Below are 21,698 nucleotides of genomic sequence, written 5' to 3'. Positions count from 1 at the left end.
CAGACACCAAACGTTTTCCATTCCCATGCAGCCCAGACCTGCAACAAGGGCCTCAGCACTTCCCGAGCCCACCCAAAAAAATAGCTTGCACTATTTTATTTGCAAATTTACTTTTAAAACTTCTGTTTAAGGAGATTTGATTAAAATGCAGCTATAAAGAACTTCCTAATGGTTTTATTGTATATCTATGGGACATGCGCTGACATGTTAAGCGGGAACGGATTAATTCCTACATATCAAAGAGTCACTGCTCCCAAACCACTGGCCAGAGTAATCTTTAGAAAGAAATAGAACATTAGATATTTAATCAATTATTACAGAACCGATTTCCGTAATCAATTTTATTAACTCCCTAGAAAGATGCAGATCATTTTCTCCCAGATTCATTCATACACCTAGGAGATATAAGGGATATTTCACTTTGATCACACTCTACCCAGCCGCACCAAAGGGACTTGGTCTAACCTGAGGTGCCCAAGTGATAGGAAAGAGCCCTGGAATACAAGAGCAAAAGGATAAGCCCAGCAAATATTCACAGCTGAACACAAGGAGCTCTAAGTTCGTAGAGCTGAAATTGTCCCTATCTTGCTGCAAGTCAACAACTCTTAGGTCTGGTGTTTGCCTGCCCCATGTCAGCTCACGACACCAACGCCACGCAAGGAATTCACCATGCTCCTGCTACCAGAAATATGCAGATCTTTCACTCCAAGGCACTGCGTTGGGCATGGCTTTGCCAGAAGCAGCCAGGAAGAACACGATGAAATTATTGCAATCAACAGCATTGCCCAGACAAAACCACAGCGAGGATCTGAGAGCAGATGATACTCCTTCCCCATAGGTCTGCTGAGCGCTGAAATCACTTCAACAACTAACAGCAGTACTACCTTTCTCTGTAGGGCTTTGGCACAAGTTTTCTCGGGATCAAGGCTTATCTAACTCCCCTAGCTGGAACATACCATGAAACACAGCAGAAATAATGAGCAACTCTTCTCATAGCAAGAACTGCTTCATTAGGATTCCCCCATAACAAGAAGTAAAATTCAGAAGGCAATTAACTCCAAGACTACACTACCTACAGCCTGTCCCAGAGCGGCCAGCAGGGCCTGGCCCAGCAGTTCCATGCTTCCTACAGCCCAAACCCATGCAGGCTGGGATCAAACCGGCAGGTGGGGGTCAGCATCTCCCTACTTTAGGCCTTTAGTCTGGGGAGATCACGGCCCTCCTGCAAACACCTGCACTGTTGGGAGAAAGGTTCCTTCAGCGAGAAGGAAATTGAGCTGCTCGTGAAATTAACACATTTTCCTCCTTTTCTACCAGCTTGCTCCTTGTTATTTCACTGACCAAGAAGAAAATAACTCAGAGACAGCACTGACACGGCTGCACGGCAGATTCCTGCCACCAACTCAGCCCAAGTTCTCCAAGGGTTTCCCTCACGCTCCACGATGCCGTTACACCAGAACCCCACAACGAGTTAGCGCAGCTAACAGAATAAACCAATTTGGGGACCCTACCCACGGCAGCGTTTACAGCTCTCCCCCGAACCAAATTAAACTCCAATTTCAAAAAGTTCTTAGGTCTTAATCCCTCATCTATCGCCTAGTCATAAAAAGACAAACAGAGACATAAAAAGTACAAACCGAGAGGCCTCGGAGCAGCCGGTATGGAAGTTGGCTGCATACGCTCCGGCAGTCGGGACGCAGGTTGCCGATAATTTAACGGGAAGCAAAAAGCGCCCGCGGTTCTACTTCTTACAGCAGCTCAACTCGCGGGCTGCCGATACCTCTCCTATAGGTAATACTCCGTCCAGCCCCCCGCGCAGCACCGTCGCTAAAGGTGAGACGCACGGAAAAGGAACGCGAAACGGAGCGGCGGCGCTCCGGCGGGGAGAGGCGGAGGGGAGCTCCCACGGCCGTGCCCCGCGGCCGGGCAGGGTGCGGCGCTCTTCGGGGCTCCCCGCGGCTGGCACCTGCCCGGCCCGGCCCCCCGCCCGCCGCCCCCTTGGTCCCGGGGCTCCCCCCGCCCCGAGGGCTGCCCCGAGCGCACCCCGCCTCAACTCCGTTTCGACGCGCGGCAAAGCGCTCCCGGCCGGCAAAAGCCCCGAAGATCTCCGTCAAGGGGAAAGGGGAAAGTTAAAGCCCCCCGCCACAGCGAACAGCGACCGACCGGCCCGAGAGCAGCGCTCCCCCTCCCGTGCCCATCTCGGTGCTTCCATCCCTCTCGGCCGCTCGGTACCCACCGCCCCGCGCCGCTCCCGCACCCCGCGGCTCGTCCCGGCGTCGGGAACGCAAAAGTGACCGCGATTAGGAGAAGGAGACTGAAAAGTCCCTGCCCCTCCCGGACGGGGTTAAAAAGGAGAAGTGGCGACACGCAAAGGACGGGCAAACCGGGGAGACAAAAAGCCGGGCGGCAAGAAACGAGACAAAGGGGAGTCTCGCAGGAGTTTAAAGCGAGGGATGGGGAACTTCGGAGGGAGCGCCGAACAACAGAACGGAGCCGTGGAGCCCCGAGAAGCGCTGCGGGGACGGAACAAAACGCGGCCGCGGGGCGGGGGGAGCGGCGGGGCAGCATCGCCCGCAGTGCGCGTCCCTCGCGGAGCGCTGCCCGGGGAACCGCCGGCGCTCGGGGCTGAAGTCGCGGCAGTTTCGCTCCTCGGGAAGAGGAGAGCGGTGCCGGGAGCGGCGTTTTGCCGCTATTCGTTATTTTTCTAGCGGAAAAAAAGGAAAAAGAAAAAAGAAAAAAAAGAAAAAAGAAAGAAAAAAAAAGAAAAAAAAAAAAGAAAAAAAAAAGAGAAGAAAAGAAAAAAAAAAGAGAAAAGGACTGGAAAAGCAAAAGAAATGGGAAAATAAGGGGGTGAGGAAAGGAAGAGAGCATACTTACTCCGTGCAAAGGCGATGAAACTGAGCCTCTTTTTTTTGCCGCTGGACAGAGAGCGAGGCGGCCCGGCACATGCACACCGCACGCACACACACACGCACACACACTCACACACGCACAGACACACGCGCGCGCACACACACGCGCACGCACGCGCGGCCGCTGAATATTGTAATTGGGCGAAGGGAGGGCGAACGCGGGCGGCGCGGGGCCGGGGTGTGCGCGGCGCGGGGGCGGCGCGGAGCGGAGCGGGCACGGAGCAGCGCGGAGCGCGGAGCGGGGCAGGGGCAGGGCTGGGCTGGGCCGGCCGAGCCGAGCGAGCGCTCCGCACCGCCACAAGATTTACTTTAAGACACAGCTGAAGGAAACAGGAAGACTACACGTCACGGGCCGGGTGACGTGAGCCCGGCCCGTCGCCCAATCGGAGGGCTCCTTGCGACGGGCCGGGGGGGGACCGGGGAGCACTTGGCAGGAGCGGGAGAGGAGCGAGGGGGCGGCGGGGGGAGCGCGGGCCCGCCCCGTCCCCGCGGGAAGGTGGCCGCGGCCGCGCACCTGCGTGGGGCAGACGGGACGGAACGGGACCGGACCGGACGGGGCGGGGGGAAACTCCGTGGAAAGTCGGCCCCGGTGGGGCTGAACCGCTCGGGGTTCCCGCGTGTGGGTCCGGAGCTCGGCGCCGGGGGGGGGGGGTCCGGGAGCGGAGCGTCGCGGAGCGTCGCGGAGCCGAGGGGCCGAGCGATCGGCGCTCCCAAAGTTTTGGGGAACTCTGTCCCGTCCCGAGCTGTAACTGCAGTCTGCTGCCGGCCGCTTTAAATCTCTGGGAGAAAATGATTTCTGGTGGAAGAAGCGGGGATGCTCGTGGCATCTCCCCGCTGCCGGCGCAGAGTGAAAGTTCGCACGGGGAATGAAGGGAGAGGGAACCGCGTCGTGCGCGGGGAGCGGCGGGGAGGACGGGGAATCCCGGCCGAGGAGATCCGGAGGTGCCCCCCATCCGCTGCGGGAGCCGCGCGGTGGGGCCATCCTTAGAAACGGGGGCGCCGGGACTCAGCCCGGTTACACGTGGAGGTTCCTTCGGAGCGGGGAGCGCTGCGGGGCTGAGCGATGCGCTGGGGGGACATGAGCGCGCTTGAGTTCTTTCCCCTTTTATTATTGTTAATTTAAAGGACACCGAGATCCGCGTAAAGGTGAAGCCGCGCGGTGCCGATTATACATACACAGCAGCCCTTGACAGCGCCTTGTCACTTTTGGGGCTCAGCGTCGCTTCGAGCGCTGTCGAGGAAACGCAGTCACCCAATGAGGAGCGAAGGGAAACTGAGGCATGGGCTGTCCCAGGGGCACGCAGCCCCCCCGGCCCCACTTCGCGCTGCCACATGCTGTCCTCCCACCCCGCATTCTCCTCATGTCCCAGCACAGCAGTTCGTAGAGTAACCCTGCGGCTGCCTGAATGGTGAGCGCTTGGGATTCTACCTCTTCCCGCCCCCAGTTAATTCAGAGTGATGAAGTTTGGATCCAAAGCCATGCTCAGGTGTGGGAGCTCTGCTCCTGCCCTCGCTTTGATGCTTGTCACAAAGTTCGGATCACGGCGCCGCGTTTCCTACAGACCTGGGGCTGTGCTCAGCTGCGAGCTTCGGCCCCTCAGAAATAAATCCTTCTTCAAATTCTGGTGCCTCTGACGAGGAAATGAGTGCTGCGAGCTGACAGCTCCCTGCATTCGCATCTCTGTCTTCTAGAGGGGAAAAAAAAAAGAAAAAAAAAAAGAAAAGCAGATGCGAGAAACTTAGGAAAACTTTTGAAACGTGCCCTTGGCCATGGGTGATCCCCCTGCTCCTTTGGAGGATGGCAACAGGATTGGAAGTGACAAGGGCTCACTGTTGGAAGTGCCTTTTCTTTGATCACTCTCCTCGCTGTGTCTGCTCACTCCGAGTGAGGGGAAGGGCTGTGCGAGCGCTTTGCCGGTTTTCTTCTCTTTTTCTTTATTTTTAAAGGGGTGAGGTATATCCGAGCATTTCGTATGTAAAGAACACCCCCCGTCACAAGGGCCTGATCCTGCTTTTATTCACGCCTCTGTGAATTCATCCGGGGAGCATCACCAGCGCGTGTGCGGGGCAGAGCAGCGCTGGGTGCGGGTGAGCGTTGCTGCGGAGTCTGAGACTTTCTCAGCCCCTCCTTGCAGATAAATCCTTGGAGGAAGATGCACCAAAGGTGCCTCAGCACAGTGTAATTTAATTCAAGAAGGTGGTATTGATGAAAACTGTTAAAAAAAAAAAAAAATGGCGGGGGGGGGGGGGGGGGGGGGGGAAGAAAAGAAAAAAAAGAAAACCTCCAGAGAAGAGAAAGTGACTCAAACTAATCCTATTAAACGTGGTAGCATGTTTCTGTGCAGTGCGCTGAGAGATTAAGCACAGGAAAAGGGATAAGTGCTGCTTCAGTTTCACTAAACTAATGTGACAACTTGTCATTGGAAATCTTTACAGCTTGTTAGCAGATGACTAGCTGATTCAGATATGTTTTCTACCATTTCCTTTGTGTCTGGGGGAGGTGTTTTTTCTTTCCTGTTCCTTTCTTATCCATACTGCTCTATTCTGCCTTTTAATCCTTCATGTCTCCTTCAAGTCAAAACATTTAACTTGCTTTAATCAATATTTTGTTTTGAAGATGTCCCCTGACCTTTTGTTTGTGCAAATTAACCTTCAAGGGCACCTCATTCATTCATTAACCTCAGTGGGATGCCATATCCCTCGGACATTGCATTTTAGGTTGCATAAAGCATTTATGAATGTTTGGCAATATTGTAGTGAATGGCGGTAATACAGCTGCTATTCCTACTGCTTCTAATGATACATTCATTGTTCTCTCCTCTCCTCTCCTCTCCTCTCCTCTCCTCTCCTCTCCTCTCCTCTCCTCTCCTCTCCTCTCCTCTCCTCTCCTCTCCTCTCCTCTCCTCTCCTCTCCTCTCCTCTCCTCTCCTCTCCTCTCCTCTCCTCTCCTCTCCTCTCCTCTCCTCTCCTCTCCTCTCCTCTCCTCTCCTCTCCTCTCCTCTCCTCTCCTCTCCTCTCCTCTCCTCTCCTCTCCTTTCCCCTTCCTTAGCACTCCCCCACCACTAAAGACATGATGATGGTTGAGTAAATGGAAAAAAACACTTTTCAACATTAAAGGAAGAGTGTTTGGAAAAGGAAGGCCCTGCTGAGGTGTAGAGGAAGCCTGTTTATTAGCACTGGACACCTCTTATCTCAGGCAGCTCCAGATGGATGTCCCCTTGGCAATTCCCACTCTGCCAAGTGGGGTTAAGCAGGGTGAGCACCTTGACGTGGGCTGGTGATCACCAGGGGATCATTGGCTTCTTCAGAGAGAAATTTTACCAGAAGCCAAGTGTGGGGGAGGGAGAGCATCAAGCCCCAGCATAAAAGCTTGCACGTGGCCAGATTTACTTTTTGTGGCTGTTAAATTGCTTGCCCCTTGGGACAGAGCCAGGTTTTGATTGAGAGATAAAGTAGTTCAAATCTGTCAATAATTAACTGTCACTCAATTAAGGGTTTCTTAACAAATTAGCACTTGGTAGTATCCAAGGTGCAGAGTTTTTCATGGGAAAAAAGCTGACAGAGTGACATTGGCCACTAAGTTGACCTGCCCAGTGAGGATTGCCTCATGTCCAGCTCAGCTTTCACACCATTGTGTAAACCTTGGGAACCGGTTTCTAAACCCCATTAGGTCCCTGTTGACATTAACCCTTTGTGCTTTACTGAGCTAGGCAATGTGGGACTGGGTCCACTACGTCAGAGCTGTACATAGGGGCAATGAAGTACTTTTGGTGTCCATTTGGTAGTGGACATTTACTCATTTCCTTCCATCCCTTTCTAAACTTGCTATGACATTACGGGCTCAAGTCGCACCAGGAGAGGCTCAGGTTGGGTATTCAGACAAATTTCTTCTCACAAAGAGTGAGAAGCATTGGCACAGGCTGCCCAGGGAGGTGGTGGAGTCACCATCCATGGAGGTGTGTGGGGATGTGGCGCTGAGAAACATGGTTAGTGAGCATGGTGGGGATGGGTCAGCGGTTGGACATTAGTGGTATTTTCCAACCTTAATGGTTCTGTGGTTCTATGATAATCCTGTGGACGCACCACTCCACTTTTCCCTTAATTCTCCCTTGACAAATCATCAATGAATGTCAGATGTTGGCCAGATCCAGCCATGGCCCCAAGGCCATGCAGGGTACAGTACCAACACTGCTAGGCCAGGGATCCCCACAGACACTAATGGCAGCAAACCATGGGCTCTGGCAGCTCTAGCCATGGGCTAGTCCCTTCATTTGTCCCTGCTGAGGAGGGGTCTGGCCCTGTGTGTTAGAAAACCCTCTGCCCCTTGTCAGATGGGATTTTCACAGCATCACACCTCTGGGAGGTGGGAACACCAAATCCCTTCAGAAGTCAAATGCAAATCTCTAGCAAATGTAGACCGTGAGGTGGGAGCTGATTTAATTCCATTTCTGTTCCTCCAGTAGAGGTTTCTACTCAGTATGGTTAGGTGACATCAACAACTCATCCCAACACAGCCTTCCTCCCATTAACCCTATCACTAGAGCTGCTGGAGAGGGGTGGCTCTTAGCCAGAGCCACTGTGGCTTAAAAACCCAACTGTTTCAGCAGCCTCCATGGGTAGGGGTTAGAGGCACATAACAATGTGCCGTGGGCTGCACTGTCCTGGTACTTGTATGAAAAGTCTCAAGAAGTTTGAAGCAGGGGAGGAAAAAGCACATTTAGTCATTTAAAACCATACTTGACCCTGCTGAATAATCAAACTGCTATTGAGCAGAAATGTTGTTTGGCTTTATAGGTTTACATTCTGTTGATTGTGTTCTTAAGAGAGAGAAGGATATTTCTATAGAGGGATTGTAACTTGGGGGAATTTTTTAACCTGGATGATTTTTTTTTTTTTCACCAAATTAATGTATTTTTACATTATACAGTGACAGCTTTAAGAAGCCTTCCTCCTCTAGTAAAAATCATTCGTATGATCTGAAGAATGTATATCATCTCTCACCTTTAAGGATGCAGTGCTGCAAGAGATGGAGGAGCATTTTTTTTCTTGAGCTGAGAGGCATCTAGTAACAATTTAAAACAGTAGCCTCGAGGCTACACTGTTTATTTTAGCAGGATGCAGCTGCTTGGGATGTTCTGTAGGTACTGAATAAGCCAAAGGATTTGGGTGCCTGAAGCAGAACATGGGGTAGCTGTAGGTATCTGTGTGCAAGCTGCCACTGCAGCTCATCCCACTCCAGGGCCACTCTCTGAGTGCTGCCTCTGTGCCCAAGTAAGGGGCAGCAGGGAATGGTGCTCTCTGAAGTCCCGCCAGGGGCCAGTGCACGTGCCTCCTCCACGCTTAGGGGCTCTGGCAAAAATGCGCTCAGTTCTGCTTTCTCTGCAAGATGTCCTCATGGTGGTGTCAGTTCCCATCTTTCATAGGATAGCCTACAAGTGAGGGTGTATGTCCTAGCGGGGGGAAATGTGCTTTTAACACTTTCTTCATCCCGAAGGCAGGCAAAGTGGTGGCTCCCTTTTCCCACAGAAATGCCTCAGCCATCAGGCTGGGAAATGGGATGATCTTTTCCCCTTGTTTCGGGGTTGTGTCTTGCTGCAGAAAGGAACCAGACTATCAACGAGCTGTAAGGAGAGGAAACGAGACAGCCTGAGTTAGTGAGAGGTGCTTACAGTGGACTGAGGGAGCAGCACTCAGCATTCGGAGCGCTGTACTTCTGCCCATGACAGACAGCACTGTAAGGCAAAGTATATCTCTAGCCCAGCTGTTGACATGCCTCTGGGGCATGGTGCCCATGTTGCCCCTCTTCCTGCCCTCAGCAGCCTGCAGTCCTCTCTATGGTTCTGTGTAGCTTCCCTAGAGTGCATGGAAAGGGAGGATGTAGGAGCAGCTAGCATGAAAACACTGATATCTCTTATGTGACCAACAGGTACCTGCACAATGCAAACTGCTCATCCCACAGTGCCCTGTGCTGTCACCCGAGTTACCTGCAGTTACCAATGGCTCACACTTGGTATAGCCACGACGAAAATAATGTAGGTACCTTCTTCAGGAAAGGAAATATGTCCTTAACATAAAGGTCAAATGGCATTTGTAACAACATTAATAACTTCAGAGCATCGTGCTGTTAGATTCTAGGAATGATTAGACCTGCCTGGCCGTGCTGTTCGGTTGTTTTACAAGAGAGATGCACTGTTTACCTCCTGAGGGATTCAAAAGGAAAAAAAAAATCCAATCTGTATCAATGAGTAAGATATTTTCCTTACCAGAGATATTGATTTAAATATTGACTTCACCACTGGAGGGTTATTTCACTCTGTGCTTCAGATACTCATGGTAAAGTGACATGTGTTTTATGTACTAATAAAGATGTGATTCCTGGGGCACTCATCTTATCTTTAGGGCTTGGACTTTCTGAGTCCCGCTGCTTGGAAGCTACTGTCCTTTCTAAAACTGAGGACTTATTTTCCTCCGAGTGGCAGTGTTCTTTGCTCCATGTGAATCCCTTCTACCAGGATCCAAACAAACAAACCCTAAACATCACACACAGCCCCATTGTCCTATCCGCCAGTCCTCCTTTCAATCTTTCAGCGAGGGCTTTGGGCTCTGCAAGACAGAAGTTCCTTTATTTTAGGAACAGAAAAGGTGCCGCTGCTGAACCTGTTACAGCTCTTCTGGATGCAGCCGGGTGTGCTCTGGGACAGGGCTGCCCAGTCATACAGCTCCCACACCAGTTTGCCAACCCTACCAGGCCTGGGGTCACATCCGTGGCATAGATCAGCAGCCCGGTGCTCATGAAGGCAGCTACATTGCAAACCAGACGTGCCAGCTGCCCCTTGAGCAAAGCACCAGCCTGGGAGCCAAAAAAACCCAACCACAACAGAATAACACCCCATCCCTGTTTCATAGAAACTTCAAGTCATTAAGTTTGGAAAAGACCTCTAAGATCATCTAATCCAACTGCCAATCCATTCCCACCATGGCCACTAGCCATGTTCCTCGCTGCCACATCTACATGCCTCTTGAACACCTCCAGGGATGGTGACACCACCATCCCTCTGGGCAGCCTGTGCCACTGCCTCACCGCTCTTTCTGAGAAGAAATTTTTCCTAATATCCAATCTGAAATATTCATCCCCACCCCTATGACCACCAACTTACAGACTTGTTACCACAACCTGTGGTACTTCGCACCTTCTCCTCTACACCAGCAGATTGAAATGGAGGTGTGATCTGATGCTAGCACTTGCACTTAACTCTTTGGCCTCTTTGGCCAAATGGGTTAACAAGAAAGCAGCAATTTTCAGAAGACAAATGTGTGCAAAAGATTGCATCTTTCCTGGAATTCCTGAAGTTATCTGTGCCCATAGTTTGGAGGCATGGTCCGTATCCCATTTGCAGCAGTGTCTGTGTGAACAAAGACAGACATTGCCACCCCTGCAAGTCTCTCCCCTGGAAGTGCTGAATTTCAGATTGCAGCCACAGACCCAAGGCTCAACTCTCAACCTGTGATCAAGGAAATCTTCTGGAGGTATCCACAGCCAGAGAGGATAAATATCGTACAGGGAACTTGCCTTTTTCTTGGTAAACAATTTATATTTTACCTGAAATTTGGGGTTGACATACGTACCAACTCTTTATTAACCCCAGCAGTGCAATTCCTCATAAAGAGGCTGTTATTCAGCAGAAGCAGCATTGCTGAAATACCTACAGAGTCCCAGCAAAAATGTTAGGTTTCCTCAATCAGTTCCTTTTGTGACCTTTATCTGAACCTTAATCTGTTGTAGCAAAAATTATTTTTATTAGCCATTCATACTTCATCACACCGCAAATTTTCCTGTTTTTAAACTATCAATTTAAGGCAGCTTTTTCATTTAAGTAATCAAGGCTGATGCGTGTTATTTTGGCTACGATTTCTAATAGTTATTCTTGAGACTTTTTTAAGATGTTTTTTTTCTGTAGCTGACTGTCAAATTTCTACGTGGGCAGAACACTGTTTCTGTTACACAGGTGCTTCCTTATCTTTAGTGAAACCAACACTATGGACTCTGCAGGAAGAATCGGAGCCTCATCTCTTTTTCCTGTCTTACACCAGTTCTTGCTTTTTGTTATTACTGCAGCCAGGGGTCATTAGAGGGAAGAAGGGTTTTCAGGATCAGTCTCCGTATGGGATTAAAACCCAAACACAAGCCTGCAGCTGCCTCACAAATATTGTCAACTGTTGTAGCTAGTGACTCGTGGTTTGCCTTTGCCTCTGATATTAAAGAACAGATTGTGTTACGGTACTTATCTCTACCTTTACAAACAAATACACCAGGAAAATATGTCAAGCAGAAGAAACTGCGCTTGTTATCAAATGCTCAGCTACGCTGGCTACAGGTTTTTGTGCTTTTTGGCAAGAGCTTTGGAAAGCATTGTGAGTTTGCGAAGCTTTGGTGGCTGTTTGTGTGCAGGACACAGACACTATGGGGGCAATGGGGCAGCAGAGGTGATGCGGCCCCGGCATAGGTGACACAGAGCAGCACCCATGGACAAGCGTCGCTTGCCAGCCCACACCTCTCTCAGAGAGCTCCATAGGACGCTGTGAAATGAAACAGGTTTCTGCAGTGCTGCCGAGCTGAGGCTGACATAGGATTTTGTGCCCTGTACAGGGAGGACAGCCAGAAACTCAATACCTGCCTGTTGTGGTCTGGGTTTTTGATTTTGTTGTGTAAGATGCTCAGATGTCTTGGTAATGCGTTCCCCTGCCAGATGGAAGGCTGTGACTGGGGGAGGAGATGAACAAAGACACTTTGCAATCTTCTTCCCTAATTAAAACCTTTCTTTTTTTTCATGTAGAAGTGCAATGTTTTCCCCGCCAGACCGAACGGATTGCCATGTAGGATTGCTTAAAAAGATGCAGGTTAACAGCGTTATACACATCTGCAGAAAAAACCTAATGTATGCAAAAATGAATGAAAGTAAATGCTCAAACCACTCATTAAATAACTCAGACCAATAGTTAGCGTGGTTGGCATCAGAAGGAAGAATAATGTCTTCCCAACCCCAAACCTTCCCTCCATCTCCATCCCTTTTATCTCTTCCTGTCACTTCCCATTAGCTGATGGTGACATCTTATCTCTGTCCTGAAGGGTGGGCCAGGAGACGACTTCGGCGCTCATGTAAGTGACACTCCAAGGATTGGCCGCCAGCAGGTTTGGCGGCCCCGGCCTTGCAGCCGTGGGATGTCATCCCTGTGACATGCCTGCAGAGCTCGGCTCGGCCCCCAGCTGTCGGATCCAGCAGCATCTCTGTCATGCTGCACTCCAGGGCTGTCACTGGCAGGGCTCACTCTGCTCACCCAGGAACCATTCTCCTTTCCGCTAAGGCTCTGGTTTTTATTTTTAACGCAGAGACCTTTGCATCAGTGTTGTTAGTGGTGGGTTCTTCTGCACAGTGGGAGTCGGCCATCAGAAGGGGTCATGCGGGAGCTGTGCGGCACAAGTATGTATATTTTACACTGACTTGGAAAGGTCTTGGGCTGAAGGCTCTGCTCCAGGCTTTTGTCCCAGAGCTTTCCAGAGTGCTTTTCCAGACATTGCAGCTCACACGGGAGGACTCTCTGCCGCCCTGAGATTGCAGGGCAGCCAGAGTTGTGCTCTGTGCTGTGGCAGTGCAGATTCCCCCAGGGAAGCCCCCAGCTATGGCCATTTGCATGGTAACATTGTCAAGCATGACTCATTTTCTTCCCTCTGTCTCTGGTTCTCCCTTCACACACGCACTCAGAAACACAAGCGCAAATCAACAGGCGGACAAATAAAATTTAAATGGTGCTTTAATGCATTTTTGGGAACCTGGCAACTCACAACTTGTTCTTCTGAATGAGACACAAATCCATGTGGGTGGCCCTGCAGTTCCCTTCTTCTGGTGAGCATGCAATTTGGTGTACATTCTTCTTTAATTTTTTAATTTTTTTGCTGTAAAATGTAGCATCAAATGTAAGAACTACTTGCAGATTGATGCTGCAGGGATGACTTTTGCATCTTCTGCTGTGTGTTAGAGTTTTTTACTGGGTTGTCCTCGGTAGGACTTTAACTAAAAAACTGATCAGTAAAAATTGGGATAGGGGTCTTTCAGTATCTGAAATGGGCCATAAGAAGGAAGGGGACAGATGCATTATCAGGGTTATTGTGGTAGGGCAAGGAAAATGGTTTCAAATGGAAGGAGAGATTTGGATTGGATATAAGGAAGAAGTTTATTATGATCAAGGTGGTGAGGCACTGATGCAGGTTGCCCAGAGAGCTGGTGGATGCCTCACCCCTGGAGATACTCAAGGTCAGGCTGCACCAGGTCTGAACATCTGATCAAGCCGTAGGTGTCCCTGTTCAGTGCAGGGCAGTTGGGCTGAATGATTTTAAGGGTCATTTCCAACACAGTTAAATGAAAAAAACAAATCTTTGTCAAGATAAAACATCAAACTTGCAGAGCGAGTGACAGATCACTACTTTAAAAGTTTTCACCACGCATTCCTTTCCCAGTACTCCAACCCCACTGAGCTTATTGCAACCCTTTTCCTACACATTGGAATCAATGCATGTGATGTGTATGGCCCCATTGTGCTGCAGTGGCTGTGTTATCACAATTTACGTGAGTAATGTTTGCAGGTTTGGTGTCCTTGGCTCAGAATTCCTCTGTAAGGCAGCTTTCCCACATGCTCACAAACAGTCACTTCTGGGCTTTAAAAAGAAATGGGGCATCTGCTGAAAGAAACTTATGGTAATCACTGCAAAGTTGTGGGATACATCACTGCTGAGCCACAGCCTCCATCCTAAGTAGGAAAGGAATTGTTTTCCCCTTTCTCTTCTGCTTATCTCACTTTTTTTTCTAGCACAAGCCAGGAGGGAAATTTTTGGGAAACTGGCAGTGTGTTGGCCCATCAAAGTTGTAGATTTCTGTTTCCCTGTGGGTGCCTGGGTGAACATTTTGGATCCTGGGACCAAATGTGTGCCACAAGGATCTGTGGCCGCATGCTTGGCGGGAAGGCCTCAGGTTTTGCATTTTGTTAGATTTATGTTTGATGAGTGCACAGAGGTTGAATAATTTATGGTGGTGACCACTTAGATACCATATGTCGTGTGCTTTTTTAGAGCACTGTGCCTTGTACACAAAAGGGAGCACTCTGAGCCAAACTTACTTCATTTTGTTTAAGAAAAGGATGCTTAAAAACAACTGAGGTGAAGGGAACCCATTTTACACACTTCTCACATGCACTGAACAGCAGTAAAGTATAGTGAAAGCATCTTTCTCTCAGTGTTTAAAAATGTAAATTTGTATAAATAATCACTCCCTTTCCATCCAGCAGAATTTAAATGGTGGTCTTGGTGCCATGGACAATTTTTTCTATGTTGTTACTCTGCCGTTTCTGGGGTGCTACATGAGAAATATTTGCTTCTTTATTTTATTTTGCCATGAGAAAAATGAAATACTCTCAGAGTACGAGTTCACATGTCCCTTTAAGTCTTAAAATATGTTAATTTTACATGGCAAAGTCTTAAGAAGTGTTTGACTGCCCATGGCTTTTGTGTGCATCTCCAGATGGCAGATGCCATTTTGTGTTTCACATTAATTGAGTAAATTTCCTTGCTCTTTGTACATATTGCAGAGGAAGCCATTCTCTGCTTTCAATAGGACAGAACAGCTCTTTGGCATCAAACCCTTCTGGTCTGGTGGTACTAAAACTGTTTTAAGGTGGAATTCTGAGAACAAGCTGTTGGCAGTACAGCTTTCCTCTATTGTAGATGAAAATGAGACGTTTAACTGTTGTCTTGGAAATATCTTGAGGGTTTTTACTGGTAAACTGGGAAACAAACCAATTAGGATAACTCACAGGCTGAAGACATAATAAGGCAGAGGATTTGGGACTACTCATTTAGCTAAATGAAAAAAAATATCTTGGAGAGCATTGCTTGCGGTCCACTTTCTTGCCTGTTCTGTTTTTGCCCCACTCACTTTCTAGATATTTAAAAGTATTCCTTCACAGTATGCATGCATTAATGTATCGGTAGCAGTGTACTGTGCTGACTTTTTGGACAGAAATGGTGGAAGAGGGAGCAATGGAGGCATCAAGAGCAGCACCTGAGGTGCAGGTATGTGCATCCTGTGGGGATGTGGTACAACCAGTGCACCATGGCTGCTCCTGGTTGTGGCCAAAACCTCTCTAGGCAGAGTCATGCCTGTCGCAGGTAAGGAGGAAGAAGAGGGTGAAAATGAAGTCTGAAAATAAAGCAAGAGACCACCTGGGAATTTTTCTGCTGGAGTCAATGGAGCTGAGGATTTCCCCTATGTGCTAATGTCTTAACAGGAAACATAGTGCTTCTGTCAGAAACATTTTTAGCCGATACAGGGCATGCCAAGATTGAAATAAGGGGATAAAAAGGAGCAGCGATTAAAGAGCTAGACATGCCCTGAGTCCAGGTGAATTTCTATGCGTAGATATTTCTACAATGTTTGTGTTTGAGAGGTGAACTCAAGCACAGCAATGCTTCAGAAGCAGCTCAAAGTATTTGCACACTGAGTCCAGCCACAAACTTTTAAAAAATCTTTTTTTATCATTTTCTGTATGCTCGCCCATCCGAACTCCTGTGGTAGGGAAGCAAAACAAATCTCCTGTCTGTTTGAAAAACAACATACAAGACAGAAGTTAATGCTCATCAGAGAAACCAAGATTACGTGGCATATCATTAATCAGATTTTTATCATGGTAAGTGGTGTCCAGATAGAGCTCAAGTGGGCAGTGCACATAACAACATAATTATGGGTGTTGCAGTGACGTAGCAGCAGCAGGAGCTCGGCTCCTGGCTCCTTTGTTTTCCATTCACACCCACCGTGATCTACAGCTATATTTAGCTGTTTTTCACAGTGCTACCTAATACTGTCACTCCAAGTATTTTTTTTAAACAAACAAACAAATAAAAAAAAGCCAACATAAAGATAAGACCATATTGATTTTCCATGGAAGTCCGAACACTGGAATCTTTTCTTGCAGATGGCAATTTGAACGGAGGGGAGGATATTTGTGTAGTTGGTGTTGGTTTGGTTTTCCTTTGGCTCCTGTGAGTTACTGTCACTTTGTGTGCGGCAGGCGGCCGGGCAGCTGGCAGAGTGTCACGGCCCTGCTGTCGGCTGGGTCTGCTCCCAGTGATGTGGGGAGCGTGACAGTGCTGAGACCATTGTGTGGCTAAGTGGTGCTCGGGGATTTAACAGGAGGAAGTTTTGACTGATGAATTGCCGTACTTGAACGGTTCTTGGTCTATCATTTTTGGCACAGCTTGTTGACGGCTCCAGGGACACCTGAAGAGCATCCTTGTGCTCTCAGGTAGAGCTGAGGGCAGCCCAGCTTGCACCCTGCCTGTCTGTGCCGCAGGCACTGCTGTGTCCGGCTGCACCTCATCACCACCAGCAAGAAAGAAAGAAGTTGAATGCCTCACGGATTTATGATGCATCCATCTAGTTTGAATACCACTGAACTGGCTCCTGAATTAAAGCAAAGGCTCTGTTAAACAACACCAAACATGTACACTGTGAGCGAAGCTTGCAATGCAGACATCAGAAATGCCCTCCATGTATTGCAGTGTAGCAGCATGATGCTGTTATAAAGTAAAAAAATGCTCTCAGGAATCCCAGACTAGATGAAGCTGTAAGTCCGAGAGCCCTGTAAGGATGTTGCTCTTTGCAATAGGTTTATTCAGCAGGAGTCAGCAGGGCTGCCTGTCTGTGCTCCTATAGTCAGAGCTCATTCATTCTGTGCAACACAGGTCATCTCCAGTGCAACTATTGATATCTGTGGAGCATTTGCCCTACTGCTGTGACTTGAAAAAAACCATCAGCACCGCAGTTACAAAGCATGACTGGACTCTTCTGTGCTGTGTGTATTGCTACATCGCAGCTCCCTCTTCCTTTAGCTGAGTGCACATGCTGCTGCTCACCTGGAGTGGTGTGATTGAATGAATGAAGATGGAGAGGGGTCCTTTCAGTATCTAAAGGAGGGCTGTAAGAAAGGAAGGGACAGATTCTTTAGCAGGGTCTGTTGTGACAGGACAAGGCAAAAAGGTTTCAAACTAAACAAGGGGAGATTTAGATTGGATATAAGAAAGAGACTTTTTAAAATGAGGGTGGTGAGGCACTGGCACAGTTGCCCAGATAGCTGGTGGACACTCCATCCCTGCAGATGTCAAGCTGGGGGCACTCTGAAAAACCTGATTTGCTGTAGGTGTCCCCACTCATTGCAGAGGATTTGGACTGGGTGACCTTTAAGTGTCCTTTCCAACTCAAACAATTCTATGATTCCGTGATTCAGTGTAGAAAGAGCTTTCAGAAGTTATTCCCTCTCCCCAAAATCATCTTTTTGTTTTTTATATTTTAACAAAGCAGGCAAACAAACCTCCTCTCAGTGCCACCCTTAATTTTGGCTTAAATTCAGCAGCACTACACTGGAGATGCAGTTCATTCAATGTTTGACTGATTTTAAATGGCTCCAGAATAATCAAAGTGCTGTCCATCCTTCCCTTCTTGAGCCGTTTGGATCATCTCCTCCCTGTGTAGGAAAGCTGTTGCAGTGCATCACCAAGTCACTGCTCAGACACCTGGGCATGTTTTGGACCTGTCCACAGCAGTCCATGACAGACTTGGAGAGACAGAAAAGCAATACCATGGGGAACCATCCTGCCTGGAGTAGCCAAGGTGTGATACAAGATGCTCACCTGCAGCCAGCCACGTAGAAGGCAACCAGTACCCCCAATAACACTAGCACAAACAACTGATCTCTGTCGACTGCCAAGACAAACACTTCTGCTAATGAGATCAATGCAGTCTTCCATATCTAATAAGGCTTATGCTCAGCTTGATGAAGGTGAAGACAGAAATTCCTAAAAAGCCCGATGTAAAGAGCTGTATTCAAGCAGAACTCCCTTTTGCCTCAGCAGGCGGTACAAAATGCTTAAAGCATGAGACAAGGGATTAGGATCCTGGACAGAGGAATTCTCTTCATCTCTCTGCATGGCACGCGGCACTGCCTCAGTTTCCCTAACCTCATAGTGTTGCTTTCTTTCCTGAGAAAGAGTTGTCAGGCTGAATTCAGAAGCATGAATGAGGTTCTCATAAGCCACAGTGGTTAAAGCCAGAGAAATTCTTATCTACATGTAAATGAGAGTTCTGCTTTAATCTGAGAAGGGCAGAAACTTTCCTCAGGAGACTTGCTCTGACTTCAGGACTGGTTTCAGTAAGCACCCTTGGCAGGGCAAAATAGAAGTGCACAAATAAATAAATTGGAGGATGCACACGCAGCCCCTGCCACTCCCCAGATACCTTTCCCAGCTCTGAATGCAACGTAGATTTTAATCATGGAGCAACAGATGATTGATGGATGATTAATAGCTAATTTGAGAGATTCATTTAACTTCATTTTACTTATACAGCGTATATAGAATTAGTTAAGGCTTGTACAGGAAAGGAAGTGATGAGACATTGTTCCCATTAAATTATAATGACAGCCTTCTTCATCACTGTATATTTATTATGTAAGAAAAGGAAATGTCTAGTAAAAATCTGTATAGGTTAATAACACCTTCATAATATAGTCCCTCTTTTCTATTGACTTGAATAGCCCTCCTACTGACTTTTACTGGATTATTAGAGTTAATTACATCAATTGCAATATAATTGATTCTTAAATACTATGTAGGAACCTCATACAATTATGGAAAAACAAAAGTCATCTAGACATCTCTGATCAGAAAAGATTTGGAATTCCCGCACATTTAATTCCCGATAATCACCAGTCAGTTTGGACATTAAGATTGCAGGGTTTCTTGTTTTCTTTCTGTTAGGTTTTGACAGAATTGATAGTTTTACAACATTTAACTCAGTGTGCATGGAAATATGAGATTAAAGAGAGGAATGTAATTTGCTAAAATCGTTACTTCATCTCCTGAAAGTGAAATGTATTACCTGCCTGTCTGTATTAAAATACAACTTACGTTCACACATGCATGCTCAAGAGCAAAAAAAACCTCCCAGAAATATCTATTTATCATTCAAGGTTGAAGTCCTTTATCCACAGGTATAAGCTTTCCTACAGCTTTTGCTTGCTAGAGTCACTGAGGGCCTTCAATGTAATGACATGAAGCAGAGCTGAACGCTGATCTCCAGAGGGTAGACGATCTATGCATTATTTCACTGAGTAACTTTGACATGAAAACAGTCTGCAAAGGATGGTCCTGTATTCCAGATAAAGATTACAGACCATTCAAAAGGAGGTGCTTTAAGATAAACCCTCTGAGGCATGCTACAACACTATTAAGCAGCAGTTCAACTTTAAAGCCGGTCAGACATAACATTTTTTGAGCCAGCTCTTGGTCAGAGTTCCCTGTGGCACCAATGCAGGAGACGTTAGTCTTTATTTTTTTTTAAAGCCAGCTTTGTTACTGTTCTCCACGGGCCTCCTAGGAGCCGTGCAGTTTTTTGTAAGAGTGGGCTTGCTTTCTATTTGTGGATAGATTGCAGGGCTCAGGTCTCCACAAGGTAAATTCAACACTCTTTGTGCCGCTCCATTAAATGCCCTCAAGTCAATTCTGTTGGTGTGAGGATATCACTTTAGAGTTCCAGCTGATTAGTACGTGAAAGTAATTATTATGTGAAATAATAACTTCTGTTACAGTTATTGTTTTTATTATTGTTATTATTATTAATATTTTTGCTTTACAGCTTAATGCACACACTTAACCACAATGCAGCAGCCAGCTATCAAAGGCTTCCCTGAGGAAAAATTAAGCACTTAGAGCAATAAATTATGAAAAAGCTGCGTCTGAGGGCACCATCCACCTTGTTCTCACACCCGCTTTAAGTGTTAAATAAATCATAACATCCTGTTCATCGTGCCGTCAGTAGGGGTTAAATAAGTCACTGTAAATGAGATCCAAATTGTAGGACTCAGCTGGCTTCCAATTTTTTTGTTTGCAAGGAGAAGCAGCTCCAGGCCTTTGATAGTCTGGGTCTTTAAGGAAAGCCTTTTTTCCATTCCAACTACTTCCTGTTAATGTGGAAATGAGAGGAAATGGACATTAAGCAGAAGGATGGGCCCACCCTTTTCCAGTCGTGTGCCTAATTTGTCAGGTGTAATATTGGCACCTGGAGGCTTGTTTTGGCTACTATGACATCCTTGCTAGGGAAATATCAAAACACTTTTAGCTAATGGCATGGGACTTCAAAGAGTTTTTGTTATAGGGAGAGAGAAGAAAGGATGCCATCACTAGAAATTGCAGAATGGAATGACCTGACTTGCTTGCTAAATGTAAGATTTATAAGTAACAATAAGGTCAAAAAGAAGAGAATGATTATGTGAAATTCCATTCAAAACCTAGCTGCCACCAATAAGACTGAACATCCAGTAATGTGAACGTGTCCTCTTAGGAAACATATGCCTTGAGTACAGTCATCATACTTCTGAGTCTCCCTATGCAATGCCCCATTCCTGAGGATGCAGTGTTATGTCTGCGTGTTTCAGGAGGAGATGCAAGTGTTTTGTTGTAAAACTATTTATGGTCTTTGAGTCAAGGAGATGGTAAAGCTGCTATGCTCTGATCTTAGATCAAAATCAGCAAGCCTACAGTGCCAGTGCCTGCTTGGTATCTCTATGTCATGATAAACACCTCAATTGTACTTTACCTTAGAGGACCCTTTTTGGGTTCAGCAGCTCCCTAACACAAGTAAGGATTTCCATGCTTGACCAATATCTTTGTGATGTATCTGTCTGGCTGAATCTGTAGAAAGTAATAAAAAAAAATGTATTGAAGCCTTTCGTAATGGAAAGAATGCCACTGAAGAAGAATTTACTCCCCAGCAGAGTCCTGGCCTGTGGTTGCTTTGGATTTTTGGACTGGATTTTCTTTCGATTTTTAGAACTGTTTAACATATTGGATCAGAGTGACTATTCATGTGCCTTTTTTTTTTCACTTATGAATTACAATTATTAGCATTTGATGGTAGCAGAAAGGGAGACAGTGTAGCTAATTATTACTTTATTCAGGTAAACCATGGTAAATCAAGCCCTGAGTGACATATACAGATCTGCAACTGTTCTGAGAGCAAATCCATTCATATCAGTGAAATGAGATAATAGACTTGGGAAATCCAGCTGCTGTGCAGATGTTGGATGGAATTTTCCAGGGAAAAGCAGTTATGCCATTTTTCGTGCCTTTTGTTTCCCTTACTCAGAAGGAATCTCTCTCTTTCTGGATGGCAGTGCCTGTGGACAGGTACCACATAGCAAGAAGACCTCATGCTGATAAAACTCCAAAGGGTTTGAGATTCTCTGATCCCTTTCTCCCAGACTTGTTGGAGACTTGTTGGGCAGGTGTCAGTACTGAGGTCAGATATCTACAGTTCTCTCTCCATTTGTGAACCGGCAACATAGTGTGCCTTGTTTCAACTGTCACTTGCAAGTGATCTCAGTTGAACTGTAAAAGATGATTTGTCACACAACAGTACTGATTCATTCTTGGTCCATCCTGAACATATGGTTGCTGTGGATATGGGTACTAGAGCAGCTGCAGAGAAAATTTTGGTAAGAGCTTTACTGTCACCCTTCCCAGCAACATTCCTGTTGATTGTGGTCTAAATTAAGGTAGCTTATAAACTACAAAAACACAGAAAACCTCAGAAATAACTGCAAGGATTATTTTATACATGCTTATTTTCTTCTAGAAATTATTCTCCATTAACTCAGAGACAGCAGGAAAGATGAGTGGTGCAAGAG

At 47.1% G+C, this 21,698-nt stretch overlaps 1 protein-coding gene and 1 long non-coding RNA gene across 3 annotated transcripts in view; one reads left to right on the top strand and one right to left on the bottom strand.

Annotated features, from left to right (window-relative positions):
• The window catches only part of PROX1 (prospero homeobox 1), a 47,534-nt gene extending 44,382 nt beyond the window's left edge, over positions 1–3,152 (bottom strand). The window contains exon 1 of one of the 2 annotated variants that reach the window (XM_052681045.1): positions 2,878–3,152. The gene's annotated coding sequence lies outside the window, so the exon portion shown is untranslated. Of the gene's footprint in view, positions 1–1,637; positions 1,903–2,877 lie in introns of those variants that run through there. The other variant, XM_052681037.1, reaches the window with a different exon arrangement.
• Positions 3,153–3,395: 243 nt separating this feature from the next.
• LOC128079731 (uncharacterized) lies at positions 3,396–5,193 on the top strand. Its single transcript, XR_008206299.1, has 2 exons — positions 3,396–4,321; positions 4,860–5,193. It is a non-coding gene; the product is annotated as an uncharacterized LOC128079731 (long non-coding RNA).
• Positions 5,194–21,698: the final 16,505 nt, after the last annotated feature.

This window comes from Tympanuchus pallidicinctus, unplaced genomic scaffold (assembly GCF_026119805.1).
Source record: "Tympanuchus pallidicinctus isolate F22 unplaced genomic scaffold, pur_lepc_1.0 scaffold1, whole genome shotgun sequence".
Lineage (NCBI taxonomy): Eukaryota > Metazoa > Chordata > Aves > Galliformes > Phasianidae > Tympanuchus > Tympanuchus pallidicinctus.
The sequence above is the reverse complement of the archived record's forward strand: the minus strand, read 5'-3'. Positions and strand labels throughout refer to the sequence as shown.